The sequence below is a fragment of the Cetorhinus maximus genome, chromosome 8, assembly GCF_964194155.1.
Source record: "Cetorhinus maximus chromosome 8, sCetMax3.hap1.1, whole genome shotgun sequence".
Lineage (NCBI taxonomy): Eukaryota > Metazoa > Chordata > Chondrichthyes > Lamniformes > Cetorhinidae > Cetorhinus > Cetorhinus maximus.
This window is the reverse complement of record NC_135886.1, coordinates 22730447-22735008: the sequence shown is the minus strand read 5'-3', so window position 1 is coordinate 22735008 and position 4562 is coordinate 22730447.

Below are 4562 nucleotides of genomic sequence, written 5' to 3'. Positions count from 1 at the left end.
CTTTTGCACGCTCCTGTCTGCCTGCAGTCTGTGTGTACATCTGTACAGCACCCAAGATTGGTGTCCGCTTTCCCTCCTCCATGTCTAGAGCTTTCAACCTCACTGACACATGTTGGTCCTTGCGTTTCCTTCCAGATGTTTAAAAGTTTGTGACCTAGGAGTTGTGTGCAGAGGCCCCAGGTTGCTGCCGTGGACATGGGAGGATGCAGCTCTGGGTCATAAGATCTGGCTAGCATCTCCTGACCTTAACCCTCTTCCAACTCTCAGATGGTCAATCGAAATGCTTATGTGCACCTAACAATGGCATTGGCGTGCTTGGTTTCCATGTGTATATATCAGACTGTTGGGGCGGAAATGTGTAGCCCTGAAATAGGATCAGAGCGAGGCTGCGATACATCTGATATATGCTCTTTATTTTAAATGATTTTGGTCTTTAAGGGCTAGATGGAGCACAAATGCTATGGCTAGGCATCAAGGGGAAATTGAGAGACTCCAAATGGAGGCATGTTCATGAGTGAGAGGCAGGTTCCAGAATATGCTGCCTGTGAAGTTTTCGTGGTTCATTGAAAGTTGAGTTGGACTACAGTTTTGCATCCTTCACTGAGAGTTGCAGATGACTGAGTCATGAGGATGTATGTGACACTGAGGACTGAGTATGATAAAGAGGCATCAACACTTGCCTTGTATGAATGATTGATTGTATGGAAAAAACACAGTGCGGAATCAGAATCGACCTCGCACATGAAGGCGATACCCACTGAGTGAAGATTGACCTCCGTGAGGCACCTTGTCACAATGCAGGCATACTGCCACAATTGCACTGAGGATTGCAGTGCTGCTCCAGCCTCTTGTGGGCTGCCATAGCCTGTAGAATGCTGGTGAGATGCTTGAGGCTGCACTATCTCAACTGTGGTCACAGCATCACAAAAACAAACATTGCTGGAAAAATGCTGGAAAAACTCAGCAGGTCTGACAGCATCTGTGGAGAGGAAGACAGCGTTAATGTTTCAAGTCCGTATGGCTCTTCATCAGAACTCAGACATGTCCTGTTGCAGTTATTATCACATTACACAAGTCACAAGGCCAGAAGCTCCTGCTGCTGCTTTAACTTCCAAGGACAAGGAGATTGTGACTCAGATGGTTACAGCACTGGAGGAAGCCATTCGGCCTCCTCAACCCCTGTCTTAACCTTTTACCTCTTACCCTAAATCGATTTAATTTAATATCCCTGTTTAATCCCAATAACCCTGGTTATTTACCCCTCCACTGATGGAAAAAGTGCCTTCCTATCCACCCTATCTATTCCCCTCATAATCTTATACACCTCTATCAGGTCCCCTCTCAACCTTCGCTGCTCCAAGGAAAACAACCCCAGCCTAGCCAATCTTTCCTCATAGCTCAGACCCTCAGCAGCCTGGTAAATCTTCTCTGCAACCTCTCCAGTACAATCACATCCTTCCTATAATGTGGTGACCAGAACTGCACACAGTACTCCAGCTGTGGCCTAACCAGCATTTTATACAGTTCCAGCATAACCTCCCTGCTCTTGTATTCTATGCCTCGGTTAATAAAGGTGACGCTAGAGTGTAACTACTAATTCAGAGATCTAAGTGGTGCATTTAGATGGGGAGGATAGCAACTAAGGTGGTAAGATGAGCCCAGCATGGAGGTACTGGTGTAAGAGGATCGTCATCAGCCCTCTGGACCTGGTGGCTATTAAGGTTTCATGTGCATGCCCGCCTTGTCTGGCCTGCGCTATGGCCTCTTCATTAGCTTCATTGCCTTCCTTCTGTTCAGCCCTCTGGTCATCCTCATCATCAGAGGATATGTGCAGCTCCTCCATTTCAGCATCTGGCAAGACATATCCCCTCTGGAATGCCAGGTTATGTCGGGCACAGCAAGCCGCGATGAAGTGTGAAACCCTCTGGGGAGTGTATTGGAGGGAGCCACCTGACCTGTTGAGACAATGAAAACAGATCTTCAAGATGCCAATGGTCTGCTGTATCAATGAGCGTGTTGCAGAATGGGCAGCGTTGTACCTCTCCTCTGAGGCACTTTGTGGCTGCCGAATGGGCATCATCAACCACGTCTTTTGTGGGTAGCATTTGTCACCGAGCAGCCAGCCCTGGATGCATTGAGGGCCCTCGAAGATCTGTGGCCTCCGTGAGTGACTCTAGATGTATGAGTCGTGGGAGCTTCCAGGGTATCTCATACATGCCAGCGTTACCTGCTTCTGGTGGTTGCAGACAAGTTGCACATTGAGAGAGTGGAACCCTTTCCTGTTGATGAAATGTTGTGGCTGCTGACAGGGAGCTCTTAAAGCCACAATGCAGCAGATGGCACCCTGCACCTGTGGGAATCCGGAGATAGCAGCAATGCCCAGAGCTCTGGCAGCCTGTATCGTATCATCTAGAGGAAACTACACATAATTGTGAGCCATGCTAAATGGGGTATCGGTGCACCCCTGTATGCATTTGAGAGTAGATGCTTGAGAAATCCTGCAGAGGTCCTCAGTGGAGCCCTGGAACGAACACCGTGCGAAGCAGTTCAGAGCAGTGGTCATTTTTAGAGCTACTGGCAATGGATGGCCTCCCCTAGTCCCTGCAGCATCAACTCCTCCCATACAATGTGGCAGATGTGAGCCACTACATCCCTAGATTTGCGAGGGTGTTGATGGCACTGTCTCTCACTCATCTGGAGGTACGAGAAGCATCTTCTATAAACCCTTGGTCTTGCCAGCTGCCTCCGCTCAATGGCTCTGTCAGCCTCAGCTTCTGGCTCTTGAGGGGTCCCCACTGATCCTTGTTCATCAGGGTGAGCCTCTTCCCTTAGCCAAGCCTGGCAGTGATGGGCCCTTCTTCTCCTCCACCTTAGTTGCCTAATTGCCAGCATGGACGCAATGTTGGCCGCTCCATCCATATTTCCCTCATGCTCGTCTCTGCAGGAACATTGATCAGAAACGTGATTGAGTATAAGCCTCGAATGGTCATCTTCCTGTCACTTACTTAGGGAGTGACTGTGGAGCCAAAGGCTTACTTTCATCTCAGTCATTACATCCCCACTTAGTTCCTTTGTAGTGCTATTACAGCCTTCAGGTTCATCTGAAGAGCACCCAGAAAGAGAAGCCAGAAACCCCCCAGGACCGGCGTGTGTGAGGGACTGACCATGCCCTGCGCATACCATGCTGCGCACGACTGGGACAGGGACAGTCATCCCAAGCACATCATCTAAATTGTGGCACAGAGCCACAGGACTCTATGCATTCTGGCCCTGACCAGCTCTTGTGTTCTTGCCCAGGACTGTTTGTGCTTTCAGGCCCCGAATAATTCCGCCCTCCCCTACCCATCCTCAGTCAGTGTCTGCATGTACACTTCTCCAGCCTTCCCTCCCCCCAGTCAAATATCTGTGTGCACCCTTCCCTAGTCTTCCTTCCCCCAAGTCATGTGTCTGTGTGCACCCTTCTCCAGTCTTCCCCCCATCAAGCCTTTGCACTCCAGCCCCTTCCACCCACTTCCCACCCACCTTACCGCTGGCCTGGAATGGAGAGACTTGGCTCTGAACCCCCTTGAGCTCCCGCTGATCTTGCCTGCGCAGCCTGGCATGGAGTCAGAGCTGCTGCGAGCGCAGCGCGTAGAAAGGTAAGCGAACATAACTCTAAGTCTTGAGTGAAACGCAGGTCGCCAGGTGCATGTCGCTTATATCCGGCCGTGAATCAAATTAGCCGCTGGCAAGCTGGCTTTTAAATGAGTATTCATAACATTTAAATGTATGCAAATGTGGTTCCTGATATGGCACGGCGGCCTATCCGACCTGCTATAAAATTCCAGAGTGGACAATCGCCATCTATTTTTACACCAGTGGGAAACTGATTTTTGGACAACTGTCAAATTTTCCCGTCCAGCCTGCCATGATACCTACCACTGGTAGGACCGAAAAATCACACCCTCTTTTTCACCCTGGACAAAAGGGGACATCAAAACTCAATGTAAGATGGAGGTGAATGGATCTTATCAAACTTTCATTGTATTATGCTGGTTTTCCTCATCCAAACTAGATTGGGTGAATATCAAGGTGCCAGATGACAACACAGGATGATTGGAAGAAACATACACAGCATCCTTTGTTTGGATAAAGAACTTGGAACTTGTTGAAGTCACATAATGAGGGAACCATTTTGTTGCCTGCTTTTAAAACCAGCAAGAAGCTGATGACAGACAGAGAGTTCCACTGAAAGCCATCAACTAGCTGCAAGTCACCTAAGCAACCAAGGTAATAAGCAGCAGTATCTTGAAAATGGGAGATCCTACCAGAGAGAAGGATTCCCCAGCCTGTTCTGGTTAAAGTTCACCTGTGAACCAATCTCCTAGAAATCAAACTACAAGAAACCTCACCATCTGCTGAGAATCCCTTGCTTCACAAGATCTGACTGCACCTAAGAAACTATAGGGCTGCCACAAAAGAAAGTGAGATAATTATAAGCTGTAACATTATGTCACCTTCACCTGTATCTAACCTTTGTGTGTGCGAAAGGTGTGTGAGACAAGTGAGTGAAACGTTGGATT